Source organism: Heptranchias perlo, chromosome 10 (assembly GCF_035084215.1).
Source record: "Heptranchias perlo isolate sHepPer1 chromosome 10, sHepPer1.hap1, whole genome shotgun sequence".
Taxonomy (NCBI): domain Eukaryota; kingdom Metazoa; phylum Chordata; class Chondrichthyes; order Hexanchiformes; family Hexanchidae; genus Heptranchias; species Heptranchias perlo.
Window position 1 is genome coordinate 2,888,600 of NC_090334.1, and position 27,395 is coordinate 2,915,994.

Here is a 27,395-nt window from a genome sequence, read left to right on the forward strand (position 1 = left end):
AGGATCTCCATGCCTGATAGCCATCAAACGGTTCTTACTGGGAGGTCACTGTGTTACTGTTAGGTGAGGACAAGATCAGGCTTTGTTCTGATGACTCTTGCAGTCAAATAGCCTGCCAACACTCAGTGCTGAGGCTTACATGTGAATAATACCATTTAGGTGAGATGCCAGAGGGCAACCATAACCCAGCAAGAAGTCTGGGAACATAGGAATTGCTAGATGAGAAAAAAAGACGAAGGTCCATCAAGTTCACCTCTACCATCCTGGTAGTCACATGATACGATAATGGAGTGGTTCACTGATCAGAGCAATCAATCTCTATCAATGAGTCTACAACAGACCCAGACATGAGGTGAGGAAAACCCAGTGGGGGAGAGATTTGGGAACCAAAGGTCCAAAGTCACCTGTTCCTCCCTAGCATGTTACACTTACCACGTCATATCTTAAATTACAGTCTACACCTTCAGGAGAAGAGGGGAGGGAACAACATTGGGAGAAAAAAAATGTTATGCGACAAGATAATTTTCAGCACTAATTGACTCCCAACATCGGGTCTCCCGCAGTGAGCCAATTGATTGATAAGAGTTTATGTTTGTCAATTTCTGGAATCGCTTGTTATGATGTTCAGCATTAGAAAGTCTGTCTTTTCCATCATATGTGAAGTGATTTTGTACAAGATTTTTTAAACCTTAAAAAAGAAAGCTATCTCGATAAGTATTATCAATAACTTCTGAAGAAGAATGAAAGTTTTCCCGATCGCTTGTGGGTAAATTGCCTCTGTGACACTGAGCAAGATGTTAACTGTGGCTCAGTGGTAGCACTTTCAGACCCAGTCCCACTCCAGTGACTTGAGCGCATAATCTAGACTGACACTTCAGTGCACTACAGAGGAAGTGCTGCACTGTCGAAGGCGCCGTCTTTCAAATGAGATGTCTGCCCTCTCAGGTGGATGTAAAAGATCCCACGGCACTATTTGAAGAAGAGCAGGGGAGTTCCACCTGGAGTCTTGGCCAATATTTATCCTATCACGAACTGTATTCCCGACCTACATGTGATTTCATTCCCACATTAAGTCACTGACTTATAATGCCCTCGACAGGGCGGGGGGGAATAATTAGTAACTAGTACATAGGCTGTACTGCCAACTTGGTATTTTGTTTAAGGTAATTGGCAAAAGAACCAAAGGAGAGATGAAGAGAAATTCTTTTACGCAGCAAGTTGTTATGATCTGAAATGCGCTGAGTGAAAAGAGTGGTGGAAACAGATTCAGTAGGAACTTTCAAACAACAACAACTTGCATTTATGTAGCACCTTTAACATAGTAAAATGTCCCAACGTGCTTCAGAGGAGCGTTATTAAACAATGATAGTATGTTGCCTCCCTGGTGCCAGGATCAAGGATGTCACTGAGCGGCTGCAGAACATTTTGAGGGGCGAGGGTGAACAGCCAGAGATCGTGGTCCTTATCAGTATCAACAACATAGGTAGAAAGGGGGATGAGGTCCTGCAGGCAGATTTTAGGGAGCTAGGAAAGAGATTAATAAGAAGGATCGGATTGCTCCCTGTGCCACGCACGAGTGAGTACAGAAATAGGAGGAGAGCAGATGAATGCGTGGCTGGAGGGATGGTGCAGGAGGGAGGGCTTTAGATTCCTGGGGCATTGGGACCGGTTGTGGGGGAGGTGGGACCTGTCCAAGCCGGACGGGTTGCACCTCAGACGAGATAGAGAGGGGGATAAAAAGGCGGGGGGGTGGGGGTCGCAATATTGGTTAAAGAAATAAATACATTCGTGAGGAGGGACGATGTGTTGGAAGGATCATCAAGTGAGGCCATATGGGTTAAACTGAAAAACAAAGAAAGGGACAGTCACACTACTGGGAGTGTACTGTAGATGCCCAAACAGTCAGAGGGAGATAGAAGAGCAAATATGTAGGCAAATTTCTGAGAAGTGCAAAAATAATAGGACAGTCATAGTAGGGGATTTCAACTACCCGAATATTAACTGGGATACAAACGGTGTGAAAAGTATAGAGGGCGCAGAATTCTTAAAATGCATTCAGGAGAACTTGTTTAGCCAGTATGTCGTAAGCCCAACATGAGAGGGGGCAGTTCTGGATTTAGTTTTAGGGAATAAAGCTGGACAGGTGGAAGGGGTATCAGTGGGAGAGCATTTTGGTGGTCGTGATCACAATTCTGTTAGATTTAGTATAGTTTTTGAAAAAGACAAAGATAGACCAGGAGTAAAAGTTCTCAATTGGGGAAAGGCCAGTTTTACTAAGCTGAGATGTGATTTAGCAAAAGTGGACTGGAAACAGCTACTTGAAGGTAAATCAGTGTCAGAGCAGTGGGAGGCATTCAAGGAGGAGATAGAGGGTTCAGAGCAAATACGTTCCCACAAAGAAAAAGGGTGGGACTCCCAAATCGAGGGCCCCCTGGATGTCAAGGAGCATAAAGGGTAAGATAAGGCAAAAAAGGGTAAGATCAGGCAAAAAAGGTAAGATAAGGCAAAAAAGGTAAGATAAGGCAAAAAAGGTAAGATAAGGCAAAAAAGGTAAGATAAGGCAAAAAAGGTAAGATAAGGCAAAAAAGGGAAGCTTATGTCAGATACCAAGAGCTCAATACTGCAGAAAGCCTAGAGGAGTACAGAGGGGTGAAATTAAAAAAGGAAATTAGGAAAGCAAAGAGAGGGCACGAAAATATATTGGCAAGTAAATTTAAGGAAAACCCAAAGATGTTTTATAAATACATAAAGAGCAAGAGGATAACTAAGGAAAGAGTAGGGCCTATTAGAGACCAAAATGGCAACCTGTGTGTGGAGGTGGATGCCATGGGAGTGGTTCTGAATGAATACTTTGCGTCTGTCTTCACAAAAGAGGGGGACAATGCAGACATTGTAGTTAAGGACGAGGAGTGTGAAATATTGGATGGGATAAACATAGTGAGAGAGGAAGTATGAAGGGGGTTAGCATCTTTAAAAGTAGATAAATCGCCAGGCCCGGATGAAATGTATCCCAGGCTGTTAAGAGAAGCAAGGGAGGAAATAGCGGAGGCTCTGATCATCATGTTCCAATCCTCTCCAGCGACAGGCGCGGTGCCAGAGTATTGGAGGACTGCTAACGTTGTACCATTGTTTAAAAAGGCAGAAAGGGATAGACCGAGTAATTACAGGTCAGTCAGCCTAACCTTGGTGGAGGGCAAGTTATTGGAAACAATTCTGAGGGACAGTATTAATCGTCATTTAGAAAGGCAAGGATTAATCAAGGACAGTCAGCATGGATTTGTTCGGGGAAGGTCGTGTCTGACTAACTTGATTGAATTTTTTGAGGAGGTAACAGGGAGGGTTGATGAGGGTAGGGCGTTTGATGTAGTCTACATGGATTTTAGCAAGGATTTTGACAAGGTCCCACATGGCAGACTGGTCAGAAAAGTAAAAGCCCATGGGATCCAAGGGAAAGTGGCAAGTTGGATCCAAATTTGCTCATTGGCGGGAAGCAAAGGGTAATGGTCGACAGATATTTTTGTGACTGGAAGGCTGTTTCCAGTGGGGTTCTGCAGGGTTCAGTACTAGGTCCCTTGCTTTTTGTGGCATATATCAATAATTTAGACTTAAATGTAGGGGACATGATTAAGAAGTTGGCAAATGATACAAAAGTTGGCCGTGTGGTTGATAGTGAGGAAGAAAGCTGTAGACTGCAGGAAGATATCAATGGACTGGTCAGATGGACAGAAAAGTGACAAATGGAAATCAATCCAGAGAAGTGTGAGATAATGCATTTGGGGAGGGCAAACAAGGCAAATAAATAGTAGGATAGAGAAGTGTAGAGGAACAGAGAGACCTTGGAGTGCATGTCCACAGATCTCTGAAGGTAGCAGGACATGTCGATAAGGTGGTTAAGAAGTCATATGGAATACTTTCCTTTATTAGCCGAGGCATAGAATCTAACAGCAGGGAGGTTATGCTAGAACTGTATAAAACACTAGTTAGGCCACAGCTTGAGTACTGTGCAGAGTTCTGGTCACTACTTTACAGGAAGGATGTAATTGCACTAGAGAGGGTGCAGAGAAGATTTACGAGGATGTTGCCAGGACTGGAGAATTTTAGCTGAGGAAAGATTGGATAGGCTCGGGTTGTTTGCTTAGGAACAGAGGAGGCTATGGGGAGATTTAATTAAGGTGTATAAAATTATGAAGGGCCTAGATAGAGTGGATAGGAAAGACCTATTTCCCTTAGCAGAGAGGTCAATAACCAGGTGGCACAGATTTGAAGTAATTGGTGGAAGGAGTAGAGGGGAGCTGAGGAGAAATTTTTTCACCCAGAGGATGGTGAGGGTCTGGAACTCACTGACTAAAAGGGTGGTAGGGGCAGAAACAGAAACCCTGATGGCATTTAAAAAGTACTTGGATGTGCACTTGAAGTAACCTACATTGAAATGGACCAAGAGCTGGAAAGCGGGATTAGGTTGCACAGCTCTTTTTCGGCCAGCACAGATACGATGGGCCGAATGGCCTCCTTCTGTACCGTACATTTCTAAGATCCAATGAAAATTTGACACCGATCCACATAAGGAGATATTAGGGCTGGTAACCAAAAGCTTGGTCGAAGAGCTAGGTTGTAAAGAGTATCTTAAAGGAGGAGAGAGAGAGAGATGGAGAGGCGGAGAAGTTTAGGGAGGGAATTCCGGAGCTTAAAGCCTCGGCAGCTGAAGGCACGGCTGCCAATGGTGGAGCAATTAAAATCGGGGATGTGCAAGAAGAAAGAATTGGAGGAGGCTAGAGATCTGGGAGGGTTGTAGGGCTGGAGAAGGTTACAGAGATAGGGAGGGGCGAGGCCATGGAGGGATTTGAAAACAAGGATGAGAATTTTAAAAATCGAGGCATTGCAGGACCGGGAGCCAATGTGGGTAAACGAGCACTTGGTGCGAGTTAGGATGCAGGTAGCAGCGTTTTGGATGAGCTCAAGTTAATGGAGGGTGGAAGATGGAAGGCCGGCCAGGAGAGCATTGGAATAGTTGAGTCCAGAGGTAACAAAGGCATGGATGAAGGTTTCAGCAACAGATGAGCTGAGGCAGAGGTGGAGATGGGCAATGTTACAGAGATGGATAAGTAGGTGCTCTCAGTGATGATGCGAATGTGTGGTCGGAAGCTCATTTCAGAGTCAAATCGGACGCCAAGGTTGAGAACGGTCTGGTTCAGCCTCAGACAGTGGCCAGGCAGAGGGACGGAGTCGGTGGGTAGGGAACGGAGTTTGTGGCGGGAACTAAATACAACGGCTTCGGTCTTCCCAACATTTAGTTGGAAGAAATTTTTGCTCATCCAATACTGGATGGCGGACAAGCAGTGTGACAAATCAGAGGCAGTGGAGGGGTCGAGAGAGGTGGTGGAGAGGTAGAGCTGGGTGTTGTCAGCGTACATGTGGACTCTGACATTGTGTTTTCGGATGATGTCGCCGAAGGGCAGCATGTAGATGAGAAATAGGAGGGGGCCAAGGAGGACTCCGGAAGTAACGGTGCAGGAGCGGGAAGAGAAGCCATTGCAGGTGATTCTCTGGCTACTAGGGAATCATGTAGGTGAACCTACAAAGGGAAATTGGATATATACTTGAAAAAGGAAAAATGTGCCTGGCTATCGGGAAAGAGCAGGGGACTGGAACTATTTGGGTAGCTCTTGCAAAGAGCCGGCACAGGCACGATGGGTCGAATAGCCTCCTTCTGTAATGTAAGATTTTATGATGAGTTCTCATGTGGAGAGTTTCCTATCTCAGCCATCCCACTGCAGGAAGGTGCTGAATCACACCCACGCTGGTTGTACAACAAGAGCGACAGTCAACCATGGTTGCTCTGCTTAATTCCTATTAACCAATAACCGGAACATCAGCATCGGGGGAGGCTTTACAGTGAGCTGTATACCCATTCTCTTGGTAAGGATTGGCGCACATCCCAAAGAGGTAAAAGAAGAGGAACACAGGAACAGTAGTAGGCCATTCAGCCCCTCGTGCCTGCTCCACCATTTGATAAGATCATGGCTGATCTGTGATCTAACTCCATAAACCTGCCTTTGGTCCATATCCCTTAATACCTTTGATTGCCAAAAAGCTATCTATCTCACATTTAAATTTAGCAATTGAGCTAGTATCAATTGCCGTTTGCGGAAGAAAGTTCCAAACTTCTACCACCCTTTGTGTGTCGAAATGTTTTCTAATCTCGCTCCTGAAAGGTCTGGCTCTAATTTTTAGACTGTGCCCCCTACTCCTAGAATCCCCAACCAGCGGAAATAGTTTCTCTCTATCCACCCTATCTATTCCCCTTAATATCTTATAAACTTCGATCAGATCACCCCTTAACCTTCGAAACTCCAGAGAATACAACCCCAATTTGTGTAATCTCGCCTCGTAACTTAACCCTTGAAGTCCGGGTATCATTCTAGTAAACCTACGCTGCACTCCCTCCAAGGCCAATATGTCCTTCCGAAGGTGCGGTGCCCAGTACTGCTCACAGTACACCAGGTGCGGTCTAACCAGGGTTTTGTATAGCTGCAGCATAACTTCTGCCCCCTTGTACTCTCGTCCTTTAGATGTAAAGGCCAGCATTCCATTAGCCTTATTGATAATTTTCTGCACCTGTTCATGACACTTCAATGATCTATGTATCTGAATCCGAAGTCCCTTTGGACATCTACTGTTTTTAACTTTTTATCATTTAGAAAGTACCCTGTTCTATCCTTTTTTGATCCAAAGTGGATGACCTCACATTTGTCTATATTGAATTCCATTTGCCACAGTTTTGCCCATTCACCTCATCTATCAATATCGCTTTGTAATTTTGTGTTTTCATCTACACTGCTGACAATGCCACCAATCTTTGTGTCATCGGCAAACTTAGATATGAGACTTTCTATGCCTTCATCGAAGTCGTTAATAAATATTGTGAATAATTGAGGCCCCAAGACAGATCCCTGCGGGACTCCACTAGTCACATCCTGCCAATGTGAGTACCTACCCATTATCCCTACTCTCTGTCGCCTTTCGCTCAGCCAACTTCCTAACCAAGTCCGTACTTTTCCCTCGATTCCATGGGCTTCTATCTTAGCTAACAGTCTCTTATGTGGGACCTTATCAAATGCCTTCTGGAAGTCCATATAAATAACATCCATTGACATTCCCCTGTCCACTACTTTAGTCACCTCTTCAAAAAATTCAATCAGATTTGTCAGGCACGACCTACCTTTCACAAATCCATGCTGGCTCTCTCTGATAAACTGAAAATTCTCGAGGTCTTCAGTCACCCTAACCTTAATTATAGACTCCATCATTTTCCCCACAACAGATGTTAGGCTAACTGGTCTATAATTCCCTGGTTTCCCTCTCTCTCCTTTCTTAAAAAGCGGAGTGACATGTGCAATTTTCCAATCTAGAGGGACAGTTCCTGAATCTAGAGAACTTTGAAAGATTATAATTAGGGCATCTGCAATGTGCTCACCTACTTCCTTTAAAACCCTGGGATGGAAACCATCTGGTCCTGGGGATTTGTCACTCTTTAGTGCTATTATTTTCTTCATTACTGTTGCTTTACTTATGCTAATTTTATCGAGTCCCTGTCCCCGATTCAAGATAAGTTTTCTTGGGATTTCCGGCATGCTATCCTCTTTTTCTACTGTAAATACTGACGCAAAATAATTGTTTAACACGTCTGCCATTTCCCCATTGTCAATGACAATATCCCCTCTTTCAGTTTTTAAGGGGCCAACACTGCTCCTCACCACCCTCTTTTTCCAAATATAACTATAAAAGTTGTTCGTATTGGTTTTGATATCCCTTGCAAGTTTCTTTTCATACTCTCTTTTTGTAGCTCTATCTGTTTTGTGACCCTTTGTATCTCTCCCATTCGCCAGGATCTGTGCCATTTTTTGCACCCTTTCCTTATGTCTTATACTGTCCCTTACCTCTTTAGTTGTCCATGGCTGTTTTTTTTGTCAAGTAGAGTTCTTGCCCTCAGGGGTATAAACTGATTCTGTGTCATATTAAATGTTTCTTTAAACATTTCCCACTGATCATCTGTCGTTTTATCCATTAACAGATTTGCCCAGTTTACTGTGGACGGTCTCTGTCTCATCCCATTGAAGTCGGCCTTACCCAAGTCTAGAATCTCAGCAACTGATTCACTTTTTTCCCTTTCAAACACTACATTGAACTCGATCATGTTATGATCGCTATTGGATAGATGTTCACGCACAGTTAAGCTGTTAACTAAATCTGGTTCATTACTCATTACTAAATGTAGTATGGCTTGCCCCCTTGTTGCCTCTGGGACATACTGCTGTAGAAAACTATCCCGGATACACTCAAGAAATTCACTACCTTTCTGACAGTTGCTAGTCTGCTTTTCCCAATCTATGTGAAGGTTAAAGTCCCCCATTAAGACCACTATGCCTTTCTTACACGCTTGTCTAATCTCTGCATTTATACAATCTAGCACTTCAGAGCTGCTGCCAGGGGTCCTATACACAACTCCCACTATAGTCTTCGATCCTTTCCTATTTCTCAATTCAACCCATAAGGTCTCTCTTGGCTGCTTACCTCTCATTATATCCTCCTTCATCATTGAAGTGATTTCATCTCTAATCACTAAGGCTACTCCTCCCCCTCTTCCATTTTCCCCATCTCTCCTGTAGACCTTATAACCCGGTATATTTAGTTCCCAATCCTGACCATCCTGCAGCCATGTCTCAGTAATAGCTATCATGTCATACCCTCCAATTTGAATTTGAACCTGTAGTTCATTCAGGAAGAAAAAAAACAAAATTTCCTTTTTAAATATATATTTGAAGGTGGCAGGACAAGTTGGTACGGCTGTTAAAAAAGCATACAGGATCTTTGGCTTTATAAACAGAGCCATAGAGTACAAAAGCAAGGAAGTTATGGCAACAACACAACAGCTGCAACAACACTCAAGAAGCTTGACACCATCCAGGACAAAGCAGTACGTTTGATCGCCCAGCCAATCCATCACCTTAAACATTCACTCCCTCCACCACCAGTGCACCGTGGATACCATCTACAGGTCACACTGAAGCAACCCCCCAAGGCTTCTTCAACAGCACCTCCCAAACCTGCGACCTCCACCACCTAGAAGGACAACGACAGCAGGTGCATGATCACAAGTCACATGCCATCTTGACTTGGAAATATATCGGCTGTTCTTTAATCATCGCTGGTCAAAATCCTGGAATGAACAGCACTGTGGGAACATCTTCAGCACATGGACAGCTGTGGTTCAAGGCGGCTCACCACCACCTTCTCAAGGACAATTAGGGTTGGGTAATCAATGCCAGCCTTGCCAGCAATGCTCACATCCCGAGAATGAATTTTAAAAAAAGCTTTATAAATCACTGGTTAGGCCCTAGCTGGTGTATTGTGTCCAATTCTGGGCACTACACTTTCGGAAGGATGTAAAGGCCTTGGAGAGGGTGCAGAAGAGATTTACTGGAATGGTTCCAGGGATGAGGGACTTTAGTTATGTGGAGAGACAGGAGAAGTTAGGATTGTTCTCCTTCGAGCAGAGACGGTTAAGGGGAGATTCAATGGAGGTGTGCAAAATCATGAGAGGTTTTGACAAAATAGATAGGGAGAAACGTCTTCTGTATATAGTAATCAAATGCATTTGTGCCAAATGTATGAACACACACTCAGCATTCGTGAGAGTAGCTGAGAGGTTGAACTTGTCGTCTCAAATGACCACATGCCACACAATGTAAACGTGTACGGCCTGCTGGAAGAATCCATTCACAGGTGTGTGGGGAAAAGGAAGGGGAAGAGGAGTTACAAGGAACAGCTTAGCAGATCTAGCTTGCTTAATGCGAAAAGGAATCAAAGAAAAATGTTTAGAGTGGTTTGTGTTGATGAGTTACAGAAAAATCTGTAACATGAATGGGAAATACTTCCGTCTGCTTTCGGCATCCATCTTGTCAGTCCCCAAGTGGAACGTAATCTCAGGAGTACACTCACAAAATAGAGTTAACTACAGTAGCCCATATTAACATTATATTATAAATCCCTCCCTTAATTGGGTAGCTCTATAATTGCACTGTAGATTTACAGAGTCGCTCTTTATGCAGCCTCTTGAGCATTTCAGAATCTCTGCCACATTGCTTACTGTGTGGGCCAGAAATCAATTACTGTCACTGATTCCAGGAGTGTACATTCCAGCCCAACACACTTGGCTGCAAGATGCTTCCACTGCAGGACAGGCCTGTAACAGTGCTTCCAGTATCACAGCTGCTTGATAGAATAAGCAATGGAATAAAATTAGCTAAAATTTCATTTGGGGTTTTTTTAAAAACAAAATCCATCTCTCTATCTATTCCCAGATGTCAGCCTTGGCTCAGTGGGTATCACTCTCGCCTCTGAGTCAGAAGGTTTTGGGTTCAAGTCCCATTCCAGGAACTTGAGCACAAAATCTAGGCTAACACTCCAGTCGAGTACTGAGGGAGTACTGCACTGTCAGAGGTGCCGTCTTTCAAATAAGACATTAAACCGAGGCCCCATCTACCCTCTCAGGTGGATGTAAAAGATCCCATGGCACTATTTTGAAGAAGAGCAGGGGAGTTCTCCCCAGTGTCCTGGCTAATATTTATCCCTCAACCAACATCATTAAAACCGATTACCTGGTCATTATCATATAGCTGTTTGTGGGATCTTGCTGTGCGCAAATTGGCTGCCACATTTCCGACATGACAACAGTGACTACACTTCAAAAGCACTTCATTAGCTGTAAAGAGCTTTGGGATGTCCTGAGCTCACGAAAGGCGCTTTATAAATTAAAGTTTATCTCTGGTATCGTCCCTGCCTGCTTATCTATAACATTTAAAGTTTTACTCATACACGCACTTGCTGCAAGTGTCACATTTTTCCATCACACTTCGTTGATAAGGCCTCTATTGTTATAGAACAGTATATGCTCTAACTCACCGTAACACCGTGGTGGATCTGTTACTATATAACATACATCCAGATATCACTTTGTTACAGATATAAAAAACATCTGGGTACTTCTGACCTGTAGCCTGAAACTGACCAGCACATTTTGAGCTGCAAAGTTCCCTGACAAATCAACAATTAAACTTAAATTGACTTCAACCTGTATTTAATTAACAATTGGAAATTGTGGCTTAAAGGGACACAGCTCCACCACAGCAGAACAATACCTTGTGCAGCACATGATATAACACTCGTGTCCTAAAGAACAGTATATCAGCCAATTTAATGTGAGCAACACCACCGGGCATCTACTGGTGATTTATTAAAAATACATCGAGCACTCTGTTACAAATCTGAGGAGAGGGCTTCTAACTCCAGCCTGAACCTGACAAGCACATTCCAATCTGCCACCTTCCCTGACCAAACAGCAATTAAACTCGAAATGACCTGTCCTCTGTTTACTTACCAATTAGCAGCAGAATAATACATTGTGCATTACATGGTATAACAGTCCTATACTTATAAAGCATTGTGTCATTGAACTTTCCCTCAGCAATGCATGGGAGATCAGCTGGTACATAGAAAAGTTTTGAGTCTATCTCAAATACAAAAAAAAGAGATAGGCAGTCATTTCATGCTGATTTCATCTGACCTGGAGCTAGAAATTTACAAACATTTACCAATCTACAATTTCCCCGCACTCAACCATTAAACGACTTAAGGAAGTGCCCCCCAATCCCACGCAATGGCTCAACGGGTTTACCCAGTCAGTAGCTCAGCAGTACAGACCAGGCTGGTCCTGGATTTGATCCCCGACTGCCCTCGGTCCCCCGACTGCCCAGGTGACAGGATTAACACTACAATTAACCTCTGGGTCCCTAACTTGAGGAGAGGAAAAATCGTTCCTGCTCCTGACCACCGTCCATCGACCCCTTTCTGGAAGTGTGTTTGTATGGACATCAGGTTAGGACAGGTTCAGGCTTGGCTGTGATTGTTTAGCTTGACAATATCAACTGTCAGGCTCCGTAAAATCAGAATCCGGCAAAGAGCCAATGCCTGGGGAAAGGTGGAGAGGGGAGAAAATTGATAAGAAAAATATATATTTATCCAAGAATAAAAGAAAACATTTACTCTATTTTTAACAATTTGGGAATCAGTCCCTGAACCCAGACAGTCCCATTTCTCTTCATCTTGTCTCTGGATCAATAGATTGACAAATACCATGGCCATTTTATGATGTCTGGTCACCTCACCCTGTCACGTTTGTGTGGAAGTCAGATGATGCAGACCTAATCATAGGCAAAGCTCTGTTCCCATGGACCACTGGAAGTGCAGTCCTACTTGTAATTACTTATTTTTTTAAGTGTTTAATTCTGGAGCTGTCATTAAATACACTATGTGGTTTCCACTGAGCTATGCAGGCCGTTGCATTTTCAAAACTGAACACTTCTCATATTTGTATAATATATGGCACAAGGACCAGTAGTGAGCAAAAGAAAACTGGCAAGAAAAATATATTTGTTTTAAATGCAACCTCCATGGTCATATAATGCAATGTTCAAAAATAAAAGAAAACATTTACTCTGTATGTTTAACAATTAGGGAATCAGTCCCTCAACCCAGACAGTCCCATTTCTCTTCATCTTATCACTGGATTGACAAATGCAATGGGCAATAGTGGTAGCAGTCAGCTGTACTAGCATGGAGGCCATCGCAGACTAGCCAAGTGATGAATTGACCAATCTCCACATAACTCATATAATCTCCAGTTCATATCCGCACTGCCGAGCTCGGAGGAGAAAAGTGGGGTGAAAAACAAAATCATCCATGGTCCCCACTCCTGCTCTGTGTTCAGTGGCCTCTGCAGTGAGCTGCATGAGGATTGGCCGTTGACAAGCTGCTGGCAGTTTTGGAGCCATTATCTCAGTGTGAGTTACTGTCTTCAGGAATTGACAGGAGAAAAAAATAGTTCAGTTCCACAGCGAAGAATGAAAGAAAAAAAGACTTGCATTTATATAGCACCTTTCACGACCTCAGGATGTCCCAAAGCGCTTTACAGACAATGAAGTACTTTTGAAGTGTAGTCACTGTTGTAAAGCTGGGAAGCGTGATAGCTAATCTGTGCGCAGCAAGATCCCTCAAACAACTGAACTAAATGTTGAGATAATCTGGTTCAGTGATGTTGGTTGAGGGATAAATATTGTCCAGGACACCAGGAAGAACTACCCTGCTCTTCTTCGAATAGTGTCATAAGATCTTCTATGTCCACCTGAGAGGGCAGACGGGGCCTTGGTTTAACATCACAATCGAGAAACAGCACCTCCAACAGGTGCTGAGGGAGAGCTGCACTGGGAGTGTCAGCCTAGATTATGGGCTCAAGTCTCTGGAGTGGGACTTGAACACACAACCTTCCAACTCAGAGGCGAGAGTGTTACCACTGAGCCATGGCTGACACCAATGCCTATTCACCCTGACCAGTAAGTCCTGCTGGCAAACCTCATGTCTGGACATCAGGACCACACTCATTCCCCAGGCTGGATGATCTACAAACACTCACTGCCAAGATGCATTATACATGGAAAATGGCCACTGGTGTGAAATATTGGATAGGGACCGAGAGTTTAGGGAGGGAATTCCAGAGCTTAGGGCCTGGACGGCTGAAGACACAGCCTCCAATGGTGGGACAAAGGGAGTGGGGGATGCACAAGAAGCCAGAACTGGAGGAGCGCAGAGATCTCGAAGGGTTAAAGGGTTGGACGTTGCAAACGGTATGATTCAATATAGAAACAATGGTAATACCTAGTGTTTTCTCTGAATTTCTCATTGCAGACCGTCCCCCTCCCACATTAGTCGGAATTCCAATGCATAACGATTGCAAAATGTCCAGTTTTATGAAGCAGGGCACTTAAAAAAAACTATCTGCAGCCCGGGGCTGGAATAGAGAGTGAAATCAATTTGATTGCATAGATAATGAGTAAAGGCCTGTATGGCAAACGGACACCATTGATCCGGGATCCCTCAGCCTACGAGTTGTTTCCTCTTATGCAAAAAGGGCAAACTGCAGACGTCGATCTTACGATAAGCGAGATAATAAATTACAAGTATATTTCATGTCTGCAGAGTGTTATTTACGACCCTGTATCACATTTCTGGATGTTATTTTCTCTCGCACTGTACACGCTATCCCTCAGATCCAATAAATCAAGAACGTATATAATAAAAAAAAACACAAGAGGGGGCTTAATTATGTTAATCTATCAGCAGTAAAAAGTTTAACCCAATTAGGAGCAAAGTCACGATGGGGAAGATTTATACATTCGAGCTATCGTCGATTTCCAACTCCTCCCTCCCCCTCCAATCCATCACCAGCCAAAGAGAGGCCAGACTGAAATAATCTGACCTATTTGGGGGCAACAAAACATTAAAACCCGAACGGTTCGCACATACCATCCCGTGCAAAGGCGAGCTCGCAGTCCCGAGTCTCTCCAATCCAGTGTATCGAGCGAGGGGGGAACACTTGTATCGGACACGGGGCTACGTGATCCGTCTCAGTCTGATACAAGAGGAGCCACATTGAACACCTTGTCCTGCCGACATCTTGTTACTTTGTTCAGGCGGGGAGAGAGAGAGAGAAAAAAAGGATATGTAGTCTTTGCAAGGGGGTAATTTTTAAAAAAGATTTTTAGTATTCATACATTAACTTAATAAATCCACCAAGCAGTTTCACAGCACGTATAGTTTTGTGTACATTTATTTTAAAACAGCACAAAGAATTAGGGTGTGGTCTCATTGTAAAGGTTACAATATTAATAGACTATGAAATGCTGACAGTATTTTCTCCACCTTATTTATTGATTCACACACCGGTTTTTTTTTAATGATTTAACCTGGCCCTGGTTTATTTCCAGCGATCAAAGCATTGATTTGGTGCTTGCTCTTAATATGTAAAAAAAAGTTACAAGGCCCAACGTTTCCTTGACTCCAACACGCCTGTTAACAGTAATGATTCTCCTGCTTGTATGTACGTGAGCTCCGCACGTCTGATGGGCTTCAACTGCTAATGTGGATGTTTTTAAATCGAAATCCGAATTCCTATTGCAGAATGAAAGGGGGCTGTTTTACAAACTGTACGGGAGGGGAGGACGTTGCATAACTCTGGCCGGATCCGAATTTTCAATCAAGTTACCGCATTGCTTTGGAAAAGAAAAAAAAAACCCCAGAGCCAAGTTGCGAGCTGCAGCCATTGATTTCTGATGCTGATCTTTTGCATGTGAAATCACAGGGTCCTTTTGTAATCTGACCTCCAATCTCATGAGTCATTCCCCCCCGCCCCGCTCCACCAAAAAAAAAACAAGCTCATATTGGAAAACCCACTGCTTCGGGGAATCGCTCGACCTTAATGAATGAATGGAGGAGGAGGAGGAGGAGGAGGGAAGAGAAGAGAAGACGAGACAACAGTGCAGGTCTCAGCAAATAATCTCTTACAACAAAAAAACACAACTAAAAGGTCCGGAGAGAAACACCTCCTCCTCTCACACACTGCGAGAGGGAGGTGTCAATAAACAAAGAACTTCTCACGCGCCTTTTGTTAGGTTTTATTTTGCTTGTTTGTTCATTTATTATTATTCCCTCCACGATCTGGTTTTCGATCCTGACCTGGCTGCAGAGGCTGATCCATTTTTATTGTAAATGAGACATTGGAGCAACAGAAAATGTAACAACGACTCGAATTCTGAGGGATCTGCGGGAGTTCACAGGGGCAAAAATACAGCAACTGCCCCCGGCCAAGAAATGATCGTTTCCTTCTTTTTATTTATTTGTTTGTTTGTTCTCGGCATTGCTTATTTTTCAAATATACATTTACGTATCGGATCAGCGGGAAGAGCGAGAGAAACAAATTGTAACACTTTAAAAAGGGACTCACCGCCAATGTGGTTTGCCTTGTCAACGGGGTTTCTTCGCCATCATTTCAGGGGCTGCATGACCAAAAAAGGAGGAGGGGGGAGGGGGAAGAGGAGGAGGGGATGGAGAGGGGAGGAGGGGAGGGGGGAGGAGAGGAGGGGGGAGGGAGAGGAGGAGGAGGGAGGACCAGAGTCAAAGCACAGGGCGATCAGCTGTCGGCTCCAGGCACCGTGCAGCAAGGACAGGACATTTATGCAGATACTCCAACAATTAGTCTCTGCGCTTCAAAGGTTTTAGGAAGTGGGTTTTTTTGGTTGTATTTTGACATGATTTGATGCATTTTGTTTCAAATAAGTGCAGATACTTTGAGGGATGACATGTCTTTTTTTAGATGAGGAAACGTGAATACACTGTTACAGTTTAAATAGAGATCCTCACATATGGCATGAGAAACTTCCCGGGGTGAAAAAGGACAAGAACACATGTACATTATATTGTTTTTAATCAACGAAATTGAGGAAAAGCGCAGATCAATGAAGCGCTCGGATCGGAGCGCCGTCAATACTGGGCGGGCGGGCCGGGGCCCCGTCAATACTGGGCGGGCGGGCCGGGGCCCCGTCAATACTGGGCGGGCGGGCCGGGGCCCCGTCAATACTGGGCGGGCGGGCCGGGCCGGGGCCCCGTCAATACTGGGCGGGCGGGCCGGGGTCCCGTCAATACTGGGCGGGCGGGCCGGGGTCCCGTCAATACTGGGCGGGCGGGCCGGGGTCCCGTCAATACTGGGCGGGCGGGCCGGGGTCCCGTCAATACTGGGCGGGCGGGCCGGGCCGGGGCCCCGTCAATACTGGGCGGGCGGGCCGGGCCGGGGCCCCGTCAATACTGGGCGGGCGGGCCGGGGTCCCGTCAATACTGGGCGGGCGGGCCGGGGTCCCGTCAATACTGGGCGGGCGGGCCGGGGTCCCGTCAATACTGGGCGGGCGGGCCGGGGTCCCGTCAATACTGGGCGGGCGGGCCGGGGCCCCGTCAATACTGGGCGGGCGGGCCGGGGTCCCGTCAATACTGGGCGGGCGGGCCGGGGTCCCGTCAATACTGGGCGGGCGGGCCGGGGTCCCGTCAATACTGGGCGGGCGGGCCGGGGTCCCGTCAATACTGGGCGGCCGGGCCGGGCCGGGGCCCCGTCAATACTGGGCGGGCGGGCCGGGCCGGGGTCCCGTCAATACTGGGCGGGCGGGCCGGGGTCCCGTCAATACTGGGCGGGCGGGCCGGGGCCCCGTCAATACTGGGCGGGCGGGCCGGGGTCCCGTCAATACTGGGCGGCCGGGCCGGGCCGGGGCCCCGTCAATACTGGGCGGGCGGGCCGGGGTCCCGTCAATACTGGGCGGGCGGGCCGGGGTCCCGTCAATACTGGGCGGGCGGGCCGGGGTCCCGTCAATACTGGGCGGCCGGGCCGGGCCGGGGCCCCGTCAATACTGGGCGGGCGGGCCGGGCCGGGGTCCCGTCAATACTGGGCGGGCGGGCCGGGGCCCCGTCAATACTGGGCGGGCGGGCGGGCCGGGGTCCCGTCAATACTGGGCGGGCGGGCCGGGCCGGGGCCCCGTCAATACTGGGCGGGCGGGCCGCCGGCAGCCTCCGCGCACACTACTGGCTGACCTTGCGCTGAATGGCAGCCGCTCCGGGCGGCTGATTGGCTAAACTGTGTCATGGAAGATAGAAATGGAGAGAAGGTGGACAGAGTCAAAATCACCCAGTCCGAGAGAGAGAGAGAGGTGTACAGAGTCTGAACAAAATCACCCAGTCCGAGAGAGAGGTGTACAGAGTCTGAACAAAATCACCCAGTCCGAGAGAGAGAGAGGTGTACAGAGTCTGAACAAAATCACCCAGTCCGAGAGAGAGAGGTGTACAGAGTCTGAACAAAATCACCCAGTCCGAGAGAGAGGTGTACAGAGTCTGAACAAAATCACCCAGTCCGAGAGAGAGGTGTACAGAGTCTGAACAAAATCACCCAGTCCGAGAGAGAGAGGTGTACAGAGTCTGAACAAAATCACCCAGTCCGAGAGAGAGAGGTGTACAGAGTCTGAACAAAATGACCCAGTCCGAGAGAGAGAGAGGTGTACAGAGTCTGAACAAAATCACCCAGTCCGAGAGAGAGAGAGGTGTACAGAGTCTGAACAAAATCACCCAGTCCGAGAGAGAGAGGTGTACAGAGTCTGAACAAAATCACCCAGTCCGAGAGAGAGAGGTGTACAGAGTCTGAACAAAATCACCCAGTCCGAGAGAGAGAGGTGTACAGAGTCTGAACAAAATCACCCAGTCCGAGAGAGAGAAAGGTGTACAGAGTCTGAACAAAATCACCCAGTCCGAGAGAGAGAGGTGTACAGAGTCTGAACAAAATCACCCAGTCCGAGAGAGAGGTGTACAGAGTCTGAACAAAATCACCCAGTCCGAGAGAGAGAGAGAGGTGAACAGAGTCTGAACAAAATCACACAGTCCGAGAGAGAGAGGTGTACAGAGTCTGAACAAAATCACCCAGTCCGAGAGAGAGAGGTGTACAGAGTCTGAACAAAATCACCCAGTCCGAGAGAGAGGTGTACAGAGTCTGAACAAAATCACCCAGTCCGAGAGAGAGAGAGAGGTGTACAGAGTCTGAACAAAATCACCCAGTCCGAGAGAGAGAGAGGTGTACAGAGTCTGAACAAAATCACCCAGTCCGAGAGAGAGGTGTACAGAGTCTGAACAAAATCACCCAGTCCGAGAGAGAGGTGTACAGAGTCTGATCAAAATCACCCAGTCCGAGAGAGAGAGGTGTACAGAGTCTGAACAAAATCACCCAGTCCGAGAGAGAGAGGTGTACAGAGTCTGATCAAAATCACCCAGTCCGAGAGAGAGAGGTGTACAGAGTCTGATCAAAATCACCCAGTCCGAGAGAGAGAGGTGCACAGAGTCTGAACAAAATCACCCAGTCCGAGAGAGAGAGGTGTAGAGTCTGAACAAAATCACCCAGTCCGAGAGAGAGAGAGGTGTACAGAGTCTGAACAAAATCACCCAGTCCGAGAGAGAGAGAGGTGTACAGAGTCTGAACAAAATCACCCAGTCCGAGAGAGAGAGAGGTGTACAGCGTCTGAACAAAATCACCCAGTCCGAGAGAGAGAGGTGTACAGAGTCTGAACAAAATCACCCAGTCCGAGAGAGAGAGGTGTACAGAGTCTGAACAAAATCACCCAGTCCGAGAGAGAGAGAGGTGTACAGAGTCTAAACAAAATCACCCAGTCCGAGAGAGAGAGAGGTGTACAGAGTCTGAACAAAATCACCCAGTCCGAGAGAGAGAGAGGTGTACAGAGTCTGAACAAAATCACCCAGTCCGAGAGAGAGAGAGGTGTACAGAGTCTGAACAAAATCACCCAGTCCGAGAGAGAGAGAGGTGTGCAGAGTCTGAACAAAATCACCCAGTCCGAGAGAGAGAGGTGTACAGAGTCTGATCAAAATCACCCAGTCCGAGAGAGAGAGGTGTGCAGAGTCTGAACAAAATCACCCAGTCCGAGAGAGAGAGGTGTACAGAGTCTGATCAAAATCACCCAGTCCGAGAGAGAGAGAGAGAGGTGTGCAGAGTCTGAACAAAATCACCCAGTCCGAGAGAGAGAGAGAGAGAGGTGTGCAGAGTCTGAACAAAATCACCCAGTCCGAGAGAGAGAGAGAGAGAGGTGTGCAGAGTCTGATCAAAATCACCCAGTCCGAGAGAGAGAGAGAGAGAGGTGTACAGAGTCTGATCAAAATCACCCAGTCCGAGAGAGAGAGGTGTGCAGAGTCTGAACAAAATCACCCAGTCCGAGAGAGAGAGAGAAGGTCTCCAGAGTCTGAACAAAATCACCCAGTCCGAGAGAGAAGGTCTACAGAGTCTGATCAAAATCACCCAGTCCGAGAGAGAGAAGGTCTACAGAGTCTGATCAAAATCACCCAGTCCGAGAGAGAGAGAGAGGTGTACAGAGTCTGATCAAAATCACCCAGTCCGAGAGAGAGAGAGAGAGAGAGAGAGGTGTGCAGAGTCTGAACAAAATCACCCAGTCCGAGAGAGAGAGAGAGAGAGGTGTGCAGAGTCTGATCAAAATCACCCAGTCCGAGAGAGAGAGAGAGAAGTGTACAGAGTCTGAACAAAATCACCCAGTCCGAGAGAGAGAGGTGTGCAGAGTCTGAACAAAATCACCCAGTCCGAGAGAGAGAGAGGTCTCCAGAGTCTGAACAAAATCACCCAGTCCGAGAGAGAGAAGGTCTACAGAGTCTGATCAAAATCACCCAGTCCGAGAGAGAGAAGGTCTACAGAGTCTGATCAAAATCACCCAGTCCGAGAGAGAGAGAGAGGTGTACAGAGTCTGAACAAAATCACCCAGAACGGGAGAGAGAGAGAGAGAGAGGGGGGTGTACAGGGTCTGAACAAAATCACCCAGTCCGAGAGAGAGAGGTGTACCGAGTCTGAACAAAATCACCCAGAACGGGAGAGAGAGAGAGAGAGGGGGGTGTACAGAGTCTGAACAAAATCACCCAGTCCGAGAGAGAGAGAGAAGGTCTCCAGAGTCTGAACAAAATCACCCAGTCCGAGAGAGAGGTGTGTACAGAATCTGAACAAAATCACCCAGTCCGAGAGAGAGGTGTACAGAGTCTGAACAAAATCACCCAGTCCGAGAGAGAGAGGTGTACAGAGTCTGATCAAAATCACCCAGTCCGAGAGAGAGAGGTGTACAGAGTCTGAACAAAATCACCCAGTCCGAGAGAGAGAGGTGTACAGAGTCTGAACAAAATCACCCAGTCCGAGAGAGAGAGGTGTACAGAGTCTGAACAAAATCACCCAGTCCGAGAGAGAGAGAGGTGTACAGAGTCTGAACAAAATCACCCAGTCCGAGAGAGAGAGAGGTGCACAGAGTCTGAACAAAATCACCCAGTCCGAGAGAGAGAGGTGTACAGAGTCTAAACAAAATCACCCAGTCCGAGAGAGAGAGGTGTACAGAGTCTGAACAAAATCACCCAGTCCGAGAGAGAGAGGTGTACAGAGTCTGAACAAAATCACCCAGTCCGAGAGAGAGAGAGGTGTACAGAGTCTAAACAAAATCACCCAGTCCGAGAGAGAGAGAGGTGTACAGAGTCTGAACAAAATCACCCAGTCCGAGAGAGAGAGAGGTGTACAGAGTCTGAACAAAATCACCCAGTCCGAGAGAGAGAGAGGTGTACAGAGTCTGAACAAAATCACCCAGTCCGAGAGAGAGAGAGGTGTGCAGAGTCTGAACAAAATCACCCAGTCCGAGAGAGAGAGGTGTACAGAGTCTGATCAAAATCACCCAGTCCGAGAGAGAGAGGTGTACAGAGTCTGATCAAAATCACCCAGTCTGAGAGAGAGAGGTGTACAGAGTCTGAACAAAATCACCCAGTCCGAGAGAGAGAGGTGTACAGAGTCTGAACAAAATCACCCAGTCCGAGAGAGAGAGAGAGGTGTGCAGAGTCTGAACAAAATCACCCAGTCCGAGAGAGAGAGAGATTTACAGAGTCTGAACAAAATCACCCAGTCCGAGAGAGAGAGAGGTGTACAGAATCTGAACAAAATCACCCAGTCCGAGAGAGAGGTGTGCAGAGTCTAAACAAAATCACCCAGTCCGAGAGAGAGAGAGGTGTACAGAGTCTGATCAAAATCACCCAGTCTGAGAGAGAGAGGTGTACAGAGTCTGAACAAAATCACCCAGTCCGAGAGAGAGGTGTACAGAGTCTAAACAAAATCACCCAGTCCGAGAGAGAGAGAGAGGTGTGCAGAGTCTGAACAAAATCACCCAGTCCGAGAGAGAGAGGTGTACAGAGTCTGATCAAAATCACCCAGTCCGAGAGAGAGAGAGAGGTGTGCAGAGTCTGAACAAAATCACCCAGTCCGAGAGAGAGAGAGAGAGAGAGGTGTGCAGAGTCTGAACAAAATCACCCAGTCCGAGAGAGAGAGAGAGAGAGAGAGAGGTGTGCAGAGTCTGATCAAAATCACCCAGTCCGAGAGAGAGAGAGAGAGAGGTGTACAGAGTCTGATCAAAATCACCCAGTCCGAGAGAGAGAGGTGTGCAGAGTCTGAACAAAATCACCCAGTCCGAGAGAGAGAGAGAAGGTCTCCAGAGTCTGAACAAAATCACCCAGTCCGAGAGAGAAGGTCTACAGAGTCTGATCAAAATCACCCAGTCCGAGAGAGAGAAGGTCTACAGAGTCTGATCAAAATCACCCAGTCCGAGAGAGAGAGAGAGGTGTACAGAGTCTGATCAAAATCACCCAGTCCGAGAGAGAGAGAGAGAGGTGTGCAGAGTCTGAACAAAATCACCCAGTCCGAGAGAGAGAGAGAGAGAGGTGTGCAGAGTCTGATCAAAATCACCCAGTCCGAGAGAGAGAGAGAGAGAGGTGTACAGAGTCTGAACAAAATCACCCAGTCCGAGAGAGAGAGGTGTGCAGAGTCTGAACAAAATCACCCAGTCCGAGAGAGAGAGAGAAGGTCTCCAGAGTCTGAACAAAATCACCCAGTCCGAGAGAGAGAAGGTCTACAGAGTCTGATCAAAATCACCCAGTCCGAGAGAGAGAAGGTCTACAGAGTCTGATCAAAATCACCCAGTCCGAGAGAGAGAGAGAGGTGTACAGAGTCTGAACAAAATCACCCAGAACGGGAGAGAGAGAGAGAGAGAGGGGGGTGTACAGGGTCTGAACAAAATCACCCAGTCCGAGAGAGAGAGGTGTACAGAGTCTGAACAAAATCACCCAGAACGGGAGAGAGAGAGAGAGAGGGGGGTGTACAGAGTCTGAACAAAATCACCCAGTCCGAGAGAGAGAGAGAAGGTCTCCAGAGTCTGAACAAAATCACCCAGTCCGAGAGAGAGGTGTGTACAGAATCTGAACAAAATCACCCAGAACGGGAGAGAGAGAGAGAGGGGGGGGTGTACCGGGTCTGAACAAAATCACCCAGCCCGAGAGAGAGAGAGAAGGTCTCCAGAGTCTGAACAAAATCACCCAGTCCGAGAGAGAGAGGTGTACAGAGTCTGAACAAAATCACCCAGTCCGAGAGAGAGAGGTGTACAGAGTCTAAACAAAATCACCCAGAACGAGAGAGGTGTATAGAGTCTGATCAAAATCACCCAGTCCGAGAGAGAGAGAGAGAGAAGGTGTACAGAGTCTGAACAAAATCACCCAGTCCGAGAGAGAGAGAGAGGTGTACAGAGTCTGAACAAAATCACCCAGTCCGAGAGAGAGAGAGAGGTGTGCAGAGTCTGAACAAAATCACCCAGTCCGAGAGAGAGAGAGAGGTGTGCAGAGTCTGAACAAAATCACCCAGTCCGAGAGAGAGCAGGTGTGAGGCGGAAAGAAAGAAATGAACCTGGAAGGATGCAGACGCCCAGTTACAAATGCACCGAGCAATAATAGCGGCGCTGTCCAAGTGTTATTTTGCAATGTTCAGTTCGACTTAAGGGATACTGTGCACTGGAGTTGGTGATCGTTAAATCTTTGGTGAATGGTCCAGTCATTTTCTGTTATAATAATTGGGAACTGGTGAATTCTGTGCACGATTACGACAGGTTTAATTTTCCTTGCAGATACTGGAGTATTAGTGAAGAAATAAATGTATCAAGTGCCTTAGGAAGACAACAGGCCATTTAATCAAGTTTTACGTTGCAATATTCTTGCTAAAGCTAGGATCAGGTAAGTATAAAGCACTCTTGCTGAAAACGTTTCAGACATGGATGTGCGACAAGGAACTCTAAGAACTGGTTTTAGACCCCCTTCCCAGGAAAACCCTTTGAGATTGGTCTGGAAGAACATTATCAGAAATTTCCCTTCATGGCGACAAGTAGCTAGAGTACACGTATACACAGTGGCAATATATAATTGTTACTTTGCATTATACTCTGATTAATTTTTGCCCACTAAGTTGCTGAAAGTGCGAGCTGATAACAGCGCAGCGAGAGAAATGGGGCCAGATTTTGCTGTCAAAATAACAGTGAGGCTAATTGCACTCGCCATTATTTCTACGCAAACAGTACAGCAACTTCAGGCGAAGGGCAGGTGTGCGGTAAAACGCGGAAATCCCAAAGTTGCTGTCCGAGTTACTCCGCTCCGCCATTAGCTTCACGAAAATGGCATCTCGCTGTCTGCCTCGCCAGTGAAATGCATTGATTGGTGTGAAGTTCCTGTATTTGTGCGCTAAGTACAAACCAAACTCGCCACAGAAAGTTCAGTCTTGTCATTTCAAGTCGAAGTACCCTCTTAATGATGAGAAGTCTTAATTAATGCCAATCAACCTCTCTGGTACTGCAAATTAACTATTACAAGTGTGGGCTCATTCCTTCAGGTTTTAATTGTTGGAGATTTTATAAATTTTGATTTTTTTTTACTTTTCCTTTCTGTATCTTTTTTCTCTCTCTTAATCCAATCTTTCTTTCCCTCTCTTTCTGTGCCTGATTTGACATTGAATTCACCCACTCCAATTTACACTTCCTTCTCAGTCCTTGCAATGTTTATTTCATAATCCTTCAATCTGATTGGTTGAGGAGATACCCAGTTGCTTGCCCTGATCACTCAGGTCCCAGACGCCCTCCTTCCCTCGCTGCGCCCGTTATCAGCTCGCAAATTGCCACGCAAAAAAAATTAAAAACCGAAGTGTGCAAGGGCACATCTAACTAATGACAGACACTATCAGATGCCCTGCTACAGCAAATTATGGCCCAAGGCATCTGGGACCCGAGTGAACAGGGCAACCTCACGTGTTGAACGCCGATTCGCTGAATTCCTTAAAGGGAGAGCTGGACCTGTTTCTGGCTGGGGCGGAGATCATCTTGGATTGGGAACATTAATCAGAGTGGTCTCCTGGACCAGTTTCGATTGCCTAAAGGGGGTCAGAGTGGAATTTTCCAGATTTCTTTTCCTAATTGGCCTGGGTTTTTAATCTGGAAAGTTCTGACGAAGGGTCTTTGACCTGAAACGTTAACTCTGTTTCTTTCTCCACAGACACTGCCTGACATGCTGAGTATTTCCAGCATTTTCTGTTTTTATTTCAGATTTCCAGCATCTGCAGCATTTTGCTTTTGGGCTTTTCATCTTTTTTTGCCTCTCCCAGGAGATCACATGGTTTTGGGGGGGTGGGGAGTGTATATATTGTGATGCACAAGGCACCACAGTTGTGTGGGATACCAGGGTCTTGTCAGTCATTGTTCATATGCTCATCCCCTCTGCTTAGACTAAAATGTGGAGAACAGCCACTTGTGTAAGGTATTGAAGGGTTGCACCTGTGCCTGTGAAAATCTACCCTCGAATCAGCCAACACCTTCAGGAGAGGGGGAAAATCGAAAAAGAAACAGTCAAGTAGAACTTGCATAGCAACACCTTTCTGTCATTATGCTCACTCATTAAGACCTTATTTGCTTTTTCATTTGGGCATTCATTGTGTAGGCTTGGCTCAGTCGATAGCATCGTGCCTCTGACTCAGAAGGTTGTGGGTTGGAGCTCCACTGCCACATGTCCCAGTAAAATGAAAGAACTTGCATTTATATCACGCCTTTCACAACCTCAGGATGTCCCAAAGCACTTTGCAGCCAATGAAGTACTTTTTTGACGTGTAGTCATTGTTGTAATGTAGGAAATGCAGCAGCCAATTTACGCACAGCAAGATCCCACAAACAGCAATGTGATAAATGATCAGATCATTTGTTTTTTTAGTGATGTTGATTTAGGGATAAATGTTGGCCAGGACACCGGGGAGAACTCCCCTGCCATAGGATCTTTTACATCCACCTGAGAGGGCAGATGGGGCCTCGGTTTAACGTCTCATCCGAAAGACGCACCTCCAACAGTGCGGCACTCCCTCAGTACTGCACTGGAGTGTCATCCTGGATTATGTGCTCAAGTCTCTGGAATAGGACTTGAACCCATGACCTTCTGACTCAAGGGAGAGTGACACCCACTGAGCCACGGGTGAGATCTAGACCCACAGCTAGAATCATTAGTAATCCTGATAAATTAAGAGCAACATATAGCCTCTATTTCTACAGCTATTAAACAGCTATTGACTGATGTTTTCCAAAGTGTATTGTCACATGGTGTTTGTAACTTGGTATGGAAAATATACTGCCAAAGGGTAGGGGAGCAATTCAATCCATCATACAGGTTGGGTTTTGTTTGAAGCTAAAGAAATTGGACAGAAATGGGAACCAATTGCAGGAACATCAGTCGGTCATTCAGCCCTTCGAGTCTGCTCCGCCATTCTATTAGATACGGCTGATCTGTAGCTTAACTGTATTTACCTGCTTTTGTTCCATATGTCCTGATACCCTTACCCAACAAAATTCTATCGATCTCAGTCTTAAATTTCAATTGACCCTCAGCATCCACAGCCTTTTGGGGGAGAGAGTTCCAGATTTCTATTACAATGTGTGTAAAAAAAGTGCTTCCTGATTTCACTCCTGAACGGCCTAGTTCTAATTTTAAGATTGTGTCCCCTTGTTCTGGATACCGTCTCCGGAGGAAACAGCCTCTCCATATCTATCCTATTGAATTCTTTTAATATTTTGAACACCTCAAGCAGATCATCCCTTACTCTTCTCTAAAAGGGAAAACAATAAAACAATCAAGGTGAAGGATAGGGACTGCCAGAAAACTTCTGCAGCCACATTGTCTTTCATACACATTGCACCATAGGAAGTAGGCTTCCACCCACAGATTAAGTCCCGCACCATTACCTCTGGATCCCCCAACCATCTATCCTTGATCCCCTCCTATTTCTCATCTACATGCTACCCCTCGGTGACATCATCTGAAATCACATCAGGTTCCACATGTACACTGACGACACCCAGCTCTACCTCACCACCACCTCCCTCGACCCCTCCACAGTCTCTGATTTATCACACTGCTTGTCCAACATCCAGTTCTGGATGAGCAAGAATTCCTTCCAACTAAACACTGGGAAGACCGAAGCCACTATCTTTGATCCCTGCCACAAATTCCGTTCCCTACCCACCGACTCCGTCCCTCTCCCTGGCCACTGACTGAGATTGAACCGGACCGTTCTCTCATCACCCCTGTGCTCGCTGATCTACATTGGCTCCCAGTCCAGGAACGCCTCGATTTTAAAATTCTCATCCTTGTGTTCAAACCCCTCCATGGTCTCGCCCCTCCCAATCTCTGTAACCTCTTCCAGCCCTACAACCCTCCGAGATTTCTGCACTTCTCCAATTCTGGTCTCTTGCACAGCCCCAATTTTAATTGCTCCACTATTGGTGGCCGTGCCTTCAGCTGCCTCGGCCCTAAGCTCTGGAATTCCCTCCCTAAACCTCTCCGCCTCTCTCTCCTTCTTTAAGACGCTCCTTAAAACCTACCTCTTTGATCAAGTTTTTGGTCACTTGTCCTAATATCTCATCACGTGGCTCGGTGTCAAATTTTGTTTGATAATGGATCCCGTGAAGTACTTTGGGAGGTTTTACTACATTGAAAGGCACTATATAAATGCAATTTATTGTTGATTTATCAAGAAA

General features: G+C 46.4%; 1 protein-coding gene across 3 annotated transcripts in view; it reads right to left on the bottom strand.

Moving 5' to 3' along the window:
• The window catches only part of LOC137326229 (BRD4-interacting chromatin-remodeling complex-associated protein-like), an 81,833-nt gene extending 65,866 nt beyond the window's left edge, over positions 1–15,967 (bottom strand). The window contains exons 1-2 of one of the 3 annotated variants that reach the window (XM_067991128.1): positions 15,896–15,967; positions 14,419–14,575 (exon numbers count right to left, since the gene is read on the bottom strand). The gene's annotated coding sequence lies outside the window, so the exon portion shown is untranslated. Of the gene's footprint in view, positions 1–14,418; positions 14,612–14,835; positions 15,216–15,895 lie in introns of those variants that run through there. The other 2 variants (XM_067991129.1, XM_067991127.1) reach the window with 2 other exon arrangements.
• Positions 15,968–27,395: the final 11,428 nt, after the last annotated feature.